This window comes from Ascaphus truei, chromosome 3 (assembly GCF_040206685.1).
Source record: "Ascaphus truei isolate aAscTru1 chromosome 3, aAscTru1.hap1, whole genome shotgun sequence".
Classification (NCBI taxonomy): Eukaryota; Metazoa; Chordata; class Amphibia; order Anura; family Ascaphidae; genus Ascaphus; species Ascaphus truei.
Genome location: NC_134485.1, coordinates 130834535 through 130849534, shown reverse-complemented (window position 1 = coordinate 130849534; position 15000 = coordinate 130834535). Strand labels below are relative to the sequence as shown.

Genomic DNA, 15000 nt, shown 5'->3' with positions numbered 1-15000 from the left:
AAATTGAAGTTCGAGATCCTCGCCCGCCTCGGCGTAACCACGGCTGTTCGCGCCCAAAGGTTTCACGCATGGTCCTTCACGATGGATAAAGCCACCCGAAGCCAGATGTATGACCTCATCCACCTCGCCCGGAAGTGGCTACAACCCGAGATCAACTCAGCCAGCCACATCGTGGAACGGTTGGTCATGGACCAGTTCTTGAGGAAACTTCCCTCTGCCTTACGCCGTTGGGTCAGTCGGAGTGACCCCCACAATGCGGATGAGCTTGTGGCCCTCGTAGAAAGGTACAATGCAGCAGAAGAGCACCCGCAACCCACAGTCGTGGAGCAACCCCACTACCCGAGGTTCCAGGACTCTTCCAGAGACGGTAAAAGGGTACCGGGGTTAAGGGGCGCTGAAGAGCGGCGACCACCTTCACGCAGCACCAGCAACAGTGGTTCGCACACTAAGGGCAATAGCCAACATGGGGAGCCGGGAAAAGGCTCTAAGTGGGACACAGACTATGTACCTAAATGTGTAAATTGTCATGAGAGGGGCCACACAGCAAAAATCTGCCCACTAAATGATGAGCCCATGCAATGCAACAGCGTGGAACCTTATTCGCTGTTGTCCCAATGTATGGGCCCTAGCCCAGAGGACCCCTTGAATAACCATCTGTGGGCATTTGTAAAGGTTAATGGTAAGAGGGTTCGGGCACTTCTTGACTCTGGGAGCATGGTCACACTAGTGTCCGAATACCTCTTGCCCATTAAGAAGAAACAGGGAAACAGTTCACAAAGAGTGGCAATTTGTTGTATACATGGGGATAATCATGAATATTCCACTGTTGATGTTTTTTTTGAAACAGAGTTTGGTTCTTTAGATTTCAAGGTGGGTATTGTACCCAAACTGGCACATGATGTGTTAATAGGGACCGACTTTCCCCATTTTCTAAAAATGTGGTCCCCCGCTCAGAATAGCACCCAGAGTTCAATAGCGGACCATAATGAAGTATTAGAAGAAACAAATCCTTTCCCTTTTTCAGAAATGGAGGTTGACGAGGGCCCAAATAAGAAGGGGGAAAAGGAGGAGTGCTGTAAAATTCCCTTCCCCATCACTACTTTGGTAGGGAATACCCCAAATCAAGATGTTGAGCAGACACTTACCACCCCAGAACCGGATAAGACCCTCGCTGACATAGAGGTCAGTCCTGGGAGTTTTAAGAAGGCCCAGTGGGAGGACCCCACATTAGCGGTAGCAAGGGGAAATATACGGGACCAGAATAGTACTCCTGGCCAACCAGATAGGTCACTTGCTTACCCCTACTTCGAGGTAGAGAACGACCTAGTATATCGGGTTGATAAAAGGAAATCAGTTACAACTAAACAATTGTTGGTACCACGGACATTCCGTAACGTAGTATTACACCTCGCACATAGTCATCCATTGGGGGGACACCTAGGGGTGGAAAAGACAAAAGAAAAGGTTCTTCGAAGCTTCTATTGGCCTGGGGTTCTGGCAGAAATTACGAATTATTGTTCCTCATGCCCAGAATGTCAGATCACCGCCCCGTTCAAGGCGTACCGCAGCCCATTGGTACCCCTTCCCATAATAGAGGTACCATTTGACCGGATTGCTATGGATCTAGTAGGACCCCTAATAAAGTCTGCTAGGGGACATCAGCATATATTGGTAATATTAGATTATGCCACCCGATATCCGGAGGCAGTTCCCCTACGTAGCACCTCAGCTAAAAACATAGCAAAAGAGTTAGTAGTTCTGTTTTCCCGGGTCGGGATTCCTAAAGAGATTCTATCTGACCAGGGAACACCATTTATGTCCCAAGTAACGAAAGAGCTATGTAAACTCCTAAAAATCAAGCATCTCAGAACCTCAGTCTATCACCCACAAACAGATGGTTTAGTGGAAAGGTTCAATAAAACCTTAAAGAGCATGTTACGGCGGGCGGTTGATAAAGATGGGAAAAACTGGGATTGTTTGTTACCGTACCTGTTATTTGCCATTAGGGAAGTTCCCCAATCATCCACTGGCTTCTCCCCGTTTGAACTATTGTATGGCCGACACCCAAGGGGCTTACTGGATATAGCCAAAGAGACTTGGGAACACGAGGTTACCCCTTACAGAAGTGTAATAGAGCATGTTGCCCAGATGCAGGACCGCATTGCTGCAGTCCTACCCATAGTGAGGGAACACATGGAGAAAGCTCAAGAAGCACAGAGGAATACATATAATAAGGGTGCTAGGGTCAGAATTTTTTCTCCAGGTGATAGGGTACTAGTTCTGGTTCCCACCGTGGAGAGTAAATTCCTTGCTAAATGGCATGGGCCATATGAGGTCTTGGAAAGAGTGGGAGAAGTAAATTATAAGGTAAGACAGCCAGGTAGGAGGAAACCTGAGCAAATTTACCATATAAACCTACTCAAGCCCTGGAAAGATAGAGAAGTCTTGTTAACCCTAGTACCCCCAGGTCCGTCAGAGAATCAAGAAACTGACCCAGAGGTTAGCATAGCTGAAACCCTGTCTGTTCATCAGAAACGAGAGGTTCAGAATTTAGTGAAAAGAAACAAAGAAATCTTCTCTATACGGCCAGGTAGAACTAGCGTAATTGAACATGACCTAGTCTCTGAACCGGGGGTCCGAGTTAACCTTAAACCGTACCGAATCCCAGAGGCCAAAAGAAAGGCTATAAGTTTAGAGGTTAAAAAAATGCTAAAACTAGGTGTAATTGAGGAATCCCAAAGTGGGTGGAACAGCCCTATAGTCTTAGTCCCAAAGCCAGATGGTACAACAAGGTTTTGTAATGACTACCGGAAACTAAACGCGGTGTCAAAATTTGATACTTATCCTATGCCCAGGGTAGATGAACTTGTAGAGAGACTGGGCAAAGCCCGATATCTCACAACCCTAGACCTAACAAAAGGGTACTGGCAGGTTCCCCTCACAGAAAGGGCAAAAGAAAAGACAGCCTTCTCAACCCCAGACGGCCTCTTTCAGTATAAGGTGTTGCCTTTTGGCTTACATGGAGCTCCCGCCACATTCCAAAGAATGATGGATAAAATTTTAAAACCACATGCTCGGTATGCTGCCGCCTACCTGGATGATGTGGTAATCCATAGTGAAGATTGGCAATCCCACCTTCCAAAGGTCCAAGCTGTGCTTGACGCAGTCCGGTCTGCTGGACTAACTGCTAACCCCGCTAAATGCACTATTGGTCTGGAGGAGGCCAAGTATCTGGGATATTCTATTGGCAGAGGTTTACTCAAACCCCAAACACTCAAAGTGGAGGCGATACAAAATTGGCCAAGGCCAGTTACAAAAAAACAAGTAAGGACCTTTTTGGGGTTAATTGGGTACTATAGAAGGTTTATTCCCAATTTTGCAACTAAGGCAACCCCACTAACTGACCTCACAAAAGCAAGAGGACCGCTAATGGTAAAGTGGTCCCCCGAAACCGAACAGGCCTTTAGAAGCCTGAAAGAAGCTCTCTGTGCCCAACCAGTGTTGGTCACACCTGACTTCTCCAAAGAGTTCGTAGTCCAAACCGACGCATCTGAGGTAGGGCTGGGGGCGGTACTCTCCCAGGAGTCTCAAGGTGAGGAGCACCCCATCCTTTATTTAAGTAGGAAACTAAATCCCCAGGAGAAAAATTACTCCATAGTAGAGAAAGAGTGTCTCGCAATAAAGTGGGCTGTAGAGACGCTCAAATACTACCTGTTGGGGAGAAAATTCCGGTTGGTCACAGATCATGCACCCCTTACCTGGATGTGTCAAAACAGGGAAAAGAATGCTAGAGTGACCAGGTGGTTCCTAAGCCTACAACCCTTTAAATTTTCTGTGGAACACAGGTCAGGGCACAAACATGGCAATGCTGACGGGTTGTCAAGGATGCACTCCCTAATATCCATGGTCGCTCATCCCTCGAGGTCTGAGCTGGGGGGGAGGATATGTGACAGAAACCAGGGGATGGTAATAAATTCCGTATATAGGGCTCCCAGGATACTAGACAGTTTCTATCCTGTTTGGCCTGGGAGTGCAGCCTTATAATACATACACTCCATCCCACAGTTTGGCAAGCGCTGGAACTGAGGGATGAGAGATCCAGACCAGAGTTTGTCTGCTGCCTGATTTCTGTCACCTGTCATGCTAATTAGGAATCAGGTATGAAAGACTGATTTCCTGTTTGCTCTGGTCTCCCCACAAGAGCCAGGAGGCTGGAAGGCTGCTGAACTACAGAGGGGAGAAGCCTCTTCCCCAAACAGGTTCAATCTTTCTGTTCATTTGTGTAAGACTGCAAAAGTACCGTGTTTTGATGTTGGAAGTGGAAAAGCCACTTCCAACCCTGAGTCAGGGATATCTAAGTTAAGTTATCGCTCAGGTGAGCAGCTTTTGTTTTGATCTGTTTTCTGATGTATGCACTGTGGCAGTCTCAGTGCCTGGGACTGAATAAACCAGGCATAGCCTGTTTAAAGGAACAGTACGTGACGCCTCATCATTTAACCTACCCTAAAAGACCGTGTTCTAAACAGTCCCGGACAAACGACGGAGCCCCGGAGTAAGCCGTTTGTCACAATATATACACACATATATATATATATACACACATATATATATATATATATACACATATATATATATATACACACACACACATATATATATATATATATATATATATATATATATATATATATATATATATAAAGCAACTGTAAATATTACTGTATGTTCATTTGCATGTCTTAGACAGGTCTGCAACCCTGTCTTTCCCCATTGTCACCCAGCATACAGGGTGACAATGGGGAAAGACAGGGTTGCAGACCTGTCTAAGACATGCAAATGAACATACAGTAATATTTACAGTTGCTTTATGCTTTACTGTGGAGGGTTTTTGTCACTTTTTTTACCCACCATAACCTTAATGACAGTATATATATATATATATATATATATATATATATATATATATATATATATATACACACACATATATACACATATACACATATATATATATATACACACACACACATATATATATATATATATACACACATATATATATATATACACACATATATATATATATATATATATATATATATACATATATATATACATATATATATATATATATATATATATATATATATATATATATATATATATATATAGCTGTATGCTCATCTACATGTCTTAGGCAGGTCTGCAACCCCACCTTTCCCCATTATCACCCAGCATACAGCACTTCCACTGCAGCAAGGGATTCTGGGAAATGACATGCAAATGAGCACACAGTGTCACTTTTTGCCTCAATAACCATTTTTAACATGGTTCCCTATAGGCTTAAGCTTGCTGCATGGTCACAGCTTTGAGCACAGCCAGGGTTAAGGTGCATACCCAGAAAACCACCCACAGACAGCTGTTTCGACCTTGATGGGTCTCATCAGTGTGGGGTTGATTTTACTGGGAATGCAAGAGAGGCTATGGGATAGGCTAAACCATAATACTGAGTTAAGTTATGGTGAGTAAAAAAAGTGACAAAAACCCTCCACAGGAAAGCAAATATGCATATATAGCTGTATGCTCATCTGCATGTCTTAGGCAGGTCTGCAACCCCACCTTTCCCCATTATCACCCAGCATACAGCACTTCCACTGCAGCAAGGGATTCTGGGAAATGACATGCAAATGAGCACACAGTGTCACTTTTTGCCTCAATAACCATTTTTAACATGGTTCCATATAGGCTTAAGCTTGCTGCATGGTCACAGCTTTGAGCACAGCCAGGGTTAAGGTGCATACCCAGAAAACCACCCACAGACAGCTTTTTCTTTTGTAGCCCGGGTGGTGAAAAAGTGATTTCACCTCTAAAAACCGTGCTCATGGTCAAGTGAGACCAGGTGCGCAAAACTTGTGACTGTAGGCTCCGGAGAGCTGCAAGTCCATGACATGGTCAGTCCTCTTCAGCCACGAGGGCCAGGAAAAGTCCTGATGTTACACCGACGTCGTCATCCGAAGAATCCGACGTCCATCCTGTTCCCTCCTAATGCAGCAGACGCCGCAGGAGGGTCCAAGTCTTTAGGGCTTTCGGCTCACACCTACTCGCCCACCGCAGTCTTCTCCCGAGGGAATGGCGACCACCGACCAGCACACAGTCTTACATTCTCCGAAGAAAATTAGGTGACAGATAACCCAAAAATAAAAAAACACAATCCATGGTGCGAGTGCTCCAGTGCGCTGTGCAATGCAGTGCAGGAAGTGCTCAGATGAAACAACAAAATGTGCACAAGTGCACGCCAGACCCGGAAGCCTGGCGGGTAAAAAAAATAGTGGCGAACCCCTCAGTGGAAGGCAATAAGGGGTGCCAGTGCAGAAAATGTAGGGGTGTGCAAATTTATCCGTGCAAAAGTCGAAGTGCGTGTGGCAACACTTGACTCCACCAGGTTAACCACTCCTGGGGTGCCGTGATAAAATAGCCCGGGCTACATATCCGCCTTCTCAGCCCATGACCAGACCAAGTGATGCAACTAGTGCCATCCTTCACAGGACAGACACTACACTTGATCTTAGCCAAAAGGCCGAGAAGCGATCACCCACAGACAGCTGTTTCGACCTTGATGGGTCTCATCAGTGTGGGGTTGATTTTACTGGGAATGCAAGAGAGGCTATGGGATAGGCTAAACCATAATACTGAGTTAAGTTATGGTGAGTAAAAAAAGTGACAAAAACCCTCCACAGGAAAGCAAATATGCAAATATAGCTGTATGCTCATCTGCATGTCTTAGGCAGGTCTGCAACCCCACCTTTCCCCATTATCACCCAGCATACAGCACTTCCACTGCAGCAAGGGATTTTATATATATATATATATATATATATATATATATATATATATATATATATATATATATATACATATATACATATACATATATACATATATATATATATATATATATATATATATATATATACATTGCAGACCTGTCTAAGACATGAAAATGAACATACAGTAATATTTACAGTTGCTTTATGCTTTACTGTGGAGGGTTTTTGTCACTTTTTTTACACACCATAACCTTAATGACAGTGGTGATTACCTAGTCTAGTCTCAAACCTGCTAGCCATTAAGACCAGCCTCACACTGATGATACCCATCAAGGTTGAAACATGTATGTGAGTAGGTCTAATGGCTTTGCATCTCATCCCAGCCTCTGTTTAAAAGCTGTGTTTAAAACAGCATGCATTGACTTGAGGATTGGCTTGTGTAATACGAGCTTGAGACAAAAGGTGGCACTGAGTGCTCATTTGCATGTCATTTCCCAGAATCCCTTGCTGCAGTGGAAGCGCTGTATGCTGGGTGACAATGGGGAAAGACAGGGTTGCAGACCTGTCTAAGACATGCAAATGAACATACAGTAATATTTACAGTTGCTATATATATATACATATATATATATATATATACACATATATATATATATATATATATATATATATATATATATATATATATATATATATATATATATATATATATAGTTGCATGATGAAGCCACTGTACAAATGAATGAGTGAAGGGTGGGTATCGGGCCAGGGTGGCTTAACCCCATAATTACCTTTGCGGTTATTATCCGATAAGGTGATTAAGGAGTTAATTGATATCAGAATGTAATTGCAATTTATTGGCTATGTATTTTGTTGGCAACGAAGGACACAGAGAATTTGCTGGCGAATGGGGCTTCATATTGATGAGGTTAGTAGAACTTTATTTATTTTATTATGCTAGTTAATGTGTTTAATAATGGGCAAATAATCTATTAGCCATATCTGGATAATAGTTATTTTGCACATTATTGTATTGTATGTGTTTGGGACGGGGGGGGATTGATGTATTTAATGTATAGGACAGGTTTATTTTTTTACATACAGGGTTATTTTCTTAGGTCTGCGGGGACCTCTGGAGACAACCTGAGGTCTCCTCGGACTTCTCACGGGTAAATGGCTGCTGGGTCCACGGGGGACACCTGCGGGGAAGAACCGGTGGCCCCACACCTGTGGGGGCACCGCGGACCCGTAGGGACCACCCAAGGGCCCCTAGACCCCCATGGGATCCACCTGAGACCCTCAGACACCTGTGGGTCTGACCCGGGGCCCCCCAGACACCCGCGGGCCTACCCGTGAAGACCCCATTGTGGACCACAGTGACCCACGGAGACCACCTGGCGGGGACCACCCATACGCATCCAGACCCTGTTTGAAACCTTGTGCTGGGCTATTGTGAGGCTTACGGACACCCCCTGTGGGCCTGGGGTATTAACCCTGTATGTAAAATAATAAATCATGTATTTATGGGGGGGCACAGGGGGTGGGTTATGTATTTAATAAATATAATGATGTTTATTGTGGGGCTGTGTATTGTTTTTATTGTGGGTACTGGGGGTGGGGGAAGGGGGTATTGGCCCCAAGGGTATGTGGGTAGGCCTCCCGCCTGGGTAGTGGATGAGGGTGGTTAGGCCTCACGGGGTGGGGGGCTAGTGGGGGAGGTTGTATAAGCCTCCCGAATGGTGGGTGAGGGTGGGTTAACCCCTTAATGACTGTAGCGGTTAATAACCGCTATGGTGATTAAGGGGTTAGAGGACATTACATTGGCTTTCGTTATTCTTGTTTATGTTTTGCAGCATCGGAGGGGGCATGGACGGTGATGAAGATGAGGATGGCCTTCATCGTGGCAGTCGGACATGGGTGAGTGCTATATGTATTTATTGTGCTTTATGTATTTTAAATGGGCAAATTCACTATTATCCATATGTGGATAATAGTAATTTTGTACATTACTATACTGTATGTGTTAGGGGGGTTGTATTTATTTTAAAGTATTTGTGTTTTTTTAATTTGGGGGGGGGGGGCACAGAATTGGTACTGCAGGCCTGCGGGGAACACCCGAGGGCCACCGCCGGCCTATAGTATCATTGCTGTGAATCCCAAAAATGTAATATATGTAATAGGGGTATAGGGGTTGTTGGGGGCACAGGGGGTGTATGTTGTTTATTGCAATGTTTATTGGGGGCAATTGTCCCCAATAAACATGGTATTATGCCTTAACCCCTTCATTGCCTTAGCGGCTATCCGCTATGGTAATGAAGCAGCATTAATGTATTTTAATAATATTGTGCGGGAGCAGGGGGTCTCCTGAGCTGAACCGCATTGATTTGTGGCTCAGGGACCCCCTGCTTCCCGAGTTACAGGCCCCGGTTTGGGGCATCAATGCCAGTGTCGCCGCCATGTTTATAGCGGACACGTCGCGTATTGGACACTATAAAGATGGCGGCGACACTGGCACCCGATGACCCATACCGGGGCCTGTAACTCGGGAAGCAGGGGGTCCCTGATCCACAAATCAATGCGGTTCAGCTCAGGGTACCACCTGCTCACAGTACACTATTATTAAAAAAACATTCATGCTGCTTCGTACCATAGCAGATAGCCGCAAAGGTAAGGAATTATTGTTTATTGATATAGGGGTTTTATTCATAGTGTAGATGTGCAGAGGGTCTCCGGAGCTGAACCGCTTTGGTTTTAGGTTCGGGGACCCTCTGCTTCCCGAGATACAGGCCCCTTTATGGGGTGCCGGTATCCCTCTGCTTTGTTTACATTCCGCGGTCACGTGATCGGGACTTTTAAAAACAGAGGTATACCGGCACCTCATAAAGGGGCCTGTATCTCGGGAAGCAGGGGGTCCCCTGACCTGAAACCAATGCGGTTCAGCTCCAGAGACCCCCTGCAAATGTACACTATGAATAAAATTGTATTTAAAATAATTTTTAATGTTGCCGATGTTTGAGCCGAGAGAGCGGCGAATCTCTCTGCTGCAGACACATCTAGGCAATGGACGGCTTCTCGGCAGTTTCTCGCCAGGCAGACTGTCTCGCCACCGTCTACTCGCCATGTTTGGCAATGTTGCTCTCACTGTGATTCGCCAGGTATTCGGCCCTTCCTGCATACAGCGAGGGCAACACGCTAAAAACATGGCGAATTCAAACCCCTGGCGAATGCAATTTTCCGCCGCTTACTGCATGATCCCCTTAGTATTGATTTGTTGTTTTTTTTAATATTTTTAATTCTGGTGGTAGTTCAAACAATGGCCTCATTATTTTTCTTTATTGAAATACATTCATCATGCATGGTTTCAGTTTGGTTTATTATTATTATTGATCCAATAGCTATTATGAGCACTATGTCACTGTTTATTATTGTTCCATTTATTAGTTGAATTTTATAACTTTTATGTATAAGCAACCACCTTAATACAGTGTTGGGATAATTTTCTTAGTAACAGTTCATCAACTGACAATCTTTTTAAGTTGGTTTAATATTTAATATAGCTGCTTTTTTACATCTTTATTCCATCTATTTGTGATTACTATTACACAATAAATACTCATAGCAGCCAGCATCTTATCATTCCTTTGAAGAAGTCACTCACGTGACGAAACACATCGGATGTCGTGATGCATTGATGTGATCACGCTGTTTTTGGAGCTTCTGGGGGCGTGCGCTGTGTGTGTGGTGTCTGGGACATTGTGCACCTCCGTGTGTTGGGCTGCAGTGATCGAGGTGCTCTGTGTTGGCGGATTCTTGCCCCAGCTGGATTCGGGTGTGGAGTCTCACACATGGAGCGGGCGGAGGCCGTCCTACAATGCTTGATAGGGGTGTTAGCTGTTTGGAACCCCCACCACCACCGCTGATACGGAGAGGACTATCAAATACACCATCTGCCCACTACATCACTTTAGCACCTTATATTTGCATTTGATAAGCTGATTCGCCCTCCAGCTGTTTTAAACAGCACACATATTGTCTCCAATGAATGTTTTTTAATCATTGATGTGAGTGCAAGTCCTGGCGACTACTCTTGTTCTTGAGAAAGGTCCTACTCATGGACCGAAACGTTGGTTCTGTGTCTATTCATTCAATACACTTGTTTGATCAATTCTTGAGTGCTGCCTGCTGATTTCGTTCCCAAACGGTATCGTATTGCTTATATATATATATACTACACCTAAACCATTTAATTAATTTGTGGTATCTATTAACTATTAAATAATTATTCGGAAACATTGGGCCGTCCTTTTAGGTGATCCTGTATTAACAGACAGTTTAGAAAAGAGACCTACCATAGTGTATAAAAAGGCCAATAGTACCAAAAATATAATTGCTCCAACAAAGATTAGAACTATGCACAAATTCAGTCTTAGACCGGATGGGATTTACAAATGTGGACGAGGGAGATGCACTACATGTTCCTTTATGGATTGCAGGAAGGTTTTTTCCCCCTCCACCTCAGGCAGTCCTCTCTATAAAGTTAAGGGGTTTGTGAATTGTCTTACCTCCTATGTCGTGTACTTGTTGACCTGTGGTTACGGCCTACATTATGTGGGCCGAACCACAAGGCCATTGAGTATGGAATTTATGGAACATAGGAGGAATATTATTAATGGCGTCACCAACCACTATGTATTCAGACATTGTTCTCTGGTGCATGGCAAAAAACCTGATAGTCTTAAAATTATGGGATTGGAGGTTATACCTCCATCTGTTTTGGCTGGTGAGAGCTTCAAACTCCTTTCCAAAAAAGAGAGCTATTGGATATTCCATTTAAATTGCTTGGTTCCCTCTGGCTTTAATGAAAATTTGGATATAAGCACTATTGTTTAGTTAGGTCTCAGTTCATTTAATTTGCATGTTTGTATACTGTCTGTGTGTGTGATAGGTAACACATTCATCAAGTATCAAACATTTGACCTGCAGGATTCATTTCTTTAACCATTATTATCTCAGCATTATTATTTATTTATTATTATTTTTATTACATTTGGTTTATATGTTTTTATTCATAATCAATATTTATTTTGTCATATTTTATTTGTTTATTCCATATCTGTTCCCTTGCTAATTTTTAGTATTTATATATTTAAAGCATTCATTTAGTATGTTGCATTTTAGTAATTATCAGTTGTCTGATTTGGGGCTAATTTGGCCACCTGTTTCATTTGCCAATTAAGTTCTCTGCTCTACCTATAAAATGTAAGTGATTGAGACATTTCAACATCCCTTGAGAAAGTCAGCTGCTGAAACGCGTCGGGTGACGTCATCACGCTACTGCGAGGTGCAGTCTGTGTTCCGAAGAGAGTCTCCTTTACTCCTTTACAACTGCTGGAGGCTGTGTCAGCTGTTTCTGGACTGATACTGGAGATGATAGCGCGTGGCGCACGCTTTCTTCATTTCCTGGTTTAGGGTCTGTGGTTTTGGAGCCATTATCAGATGATATCTACCTACGCCAACCACATCCATCAGGTAGAAGGCTTGATAAGCGGTCCCACGCTATCCCACAGGCAGTCTGGCAGCTTCATTAGTGATTTTGTATCATCAGGAGAAAAGAAACCTTTATGTGAATGTACACCTTGTCTTTTTTTTAAGTGGGCATTACCTTTTTTTATCATACAGTACAATAAATCCCTATTTTTTGTAATGCACTAGGGCTGTGCGCTGTTGTCTTGTTTTTTTGCAGATTTCCCTTGGGGAGTGTATTCTCCCAGATACAGCAGCCTCCTAATTGCACTGTGGCAATTCATTCAAACCCCTACATTTGGACTCATCACATATTATTTGTTATTTTGTTATAACAATTTTGTTGTTTGTTATATTGTTATTTCATTGTGCATTCATTTTGTTATTAGTGCTGTTCTTTTATTTCTATATATATATAGATATATCTATATATATCAAAACAAAATGAAAGGGCAGCACTCAGGTAAGTCAAGTAGATAAGTATATATTTGTTTACCTGCTGGGCACAAAAAAACCTACATTTCATTTCACAAACGGACCTTTTTCCAGGTGGTGTCACGTCGTGTCATCATGATGTCGTGGGAGGTTCCCTTAGGACCCTCCCACGACATCACGCAGGAGCGCGGTCTGGCTGAATCGCGCTCGGAGCCGAGTTGAAAGCTGTGAGATTTGAGTCCTTCTGTGAGCAGTATCTGGAGTCCCAGAAGTGCAGCTCGAGTTGTCTTCTAGTTCCAGCTGACTGCTATACACAGCCCGAGAGGACCTTCAATGCGGACTCCACAGTTGGCGGTGATATAACAGTCACATATAGCCTGATATAGGGCTTTCACTTTCTCTTTTTATATATCGCATAAATTAACCAACAAATAAGTTGTGCTGTAAAAAACAGTGCTATAAGTCAGGGGTGCACAAAAGTGGGGGGCGGGAGAATTTCTAGGGGGGGTGCGGTGGCTACAGAGGTCCCGTGTTCTTAAATTAAGTGCCGGGGGGGACCATGCGAGGCCTCTGCAGCTTGATCTTGAACGATGCATTGCCATAGTAACCGGCATCAAAGGACGTCACAGGGTCACGTGACGTCATGTTGACGCAGGAGCCTTGCAGGAGGGGGGGGCGCGAGCCGGGAGGTGAGAAAGCAGAGTCAAAAGTTTGCGCACCCCTGCTACAAGTGATAGACCTAGCATTGTTTGTTCAATCTCTATTCTCTATTGCTGTTTAAGGTCTGAAGTCCCACACTGGATCCTCAGAGAAGAAATGCCTTAAGTGTTTATCTAAACACTTTAAAGATTGTGATTCTCACAATCCAGCAGGATTAACATGTATACGTATAGAGACATTTAAATTAAGATGAAGGGGACATAATTAATAAAATAATTAATGAAATCTCCCAGCAAGAAACCCGCTAGATGCACATTCTCAAGAGATTAACCCCGAGAGGGTTAAATGTAGATAACTGTTTACTGTATGCGAACAACTACTGGTGTACAGCCTACCCACCAAGCCATGCACGGCCGTAACCTATCACCGTGTTCCCACAACACCGTGTTCACTCCCCGTAGGGTATACCGTCCTGAAGGTGCTGAGGTGCTCTTGGACACCGAACCTTCCCCGTGTCCCCAAGACCCAACCCAACCAAATGTGAGACAGCGCTGCCCCCACTAAAGTGTTGAGTTGGTGCACATGCTGGATAAAAGTACCTGCCGGGTGTGTCCACACCCGGGCGCGCAGATGATGAAGATAGGATCCACGAGGTCCACCGCGAAGCCTCCGCGTTAATTGGTATCTCGCGTGAATGGCGCCTCCATGGAGAGAGTATCTTGGTGGCAGCTGTCTGGTCCCAGAGCACCTGAGGCCAGGATGCAGCCGCGTCCTGGCTGTGTCACTCACTATAATGCTACAGGGGCAGTGTCCCTGCAGCAACCACAAGCTGAAGGGAGTCGGGGCCTAGCTGGGGCCTAAGGAGGTCTCTGGCTTAGTGCACGGGTCTCTGATGGGGTCACCCATGCACACCTTACCCTTCTGGTGTCCCAGCTCCAACTGCTGGCACGGTTTAAGCGTGCAAAATGTATCCTTTGATGTCCAGGGGAAAAGACGTAGCCTTATTGGCTGTGCGCATCAAATGTTCTTTAGGCCTATGGCCTTCTGGGGGCTTTAGTCCCCACGGAGCGTCTCCTCTACTGGCCGCCTACTCGCGCATGCGCGATGCCCTGCGCATGCACGCACACTCTAGACATGGCGGCGCCCTGCTAAGAGAGCCGCCGGCAACTCGGTCGCCTCCTCTGCTCCACTACAACCCGCCCCTGCTCCTGCAGTTCCCCCGTGTGGCGGTACCTGTCCCTGCCTCCCCCACATCCTCCGTCGGCACTCACGCTCCTCCACAGCGGATTAGGAGATAAGGGGCCTGTCAGGGGAGCCCAGAGGGGGACACAAGCTAGATAGATATAGATCTTTTTGTGAAACAATAAAATATTACATTATCTTCAAGTTAGTCTACAAAAGATACATATTTGACCTTAGAAATCTGGTGGTGTGCCCTGCTCTTTGCTCTCTGTGTCTGTCAAAGTGACTATCTTTTGTTCTATACTGCTATACACTAATTAACTCTGTATAGGGAGATAGCTCTTCGTAATAAATGTTGATAGATCACATTTAG

The 15000-nt window shown here is 44.5% G+C and overlaps 1 protein-coding gene and 1 pseudogene across 1 annotated transcript in view; both read right to left on the bottom strand.

Annotated features, from left to right (window-relative positions):
- The window catches only part of SFT2D2 (SFT2 domain containing 2), a 167590-nt gene that overhangs the window by 31211 nt on the left and 121379 nt on the right, over positions 1–15000 (bottom strand). The window lies entirely within an intron of this gene.
- Positions 6516–6589, bottom strand: LOC142491800 (U2 spliceosomal RNA; annotated as a pseudogene).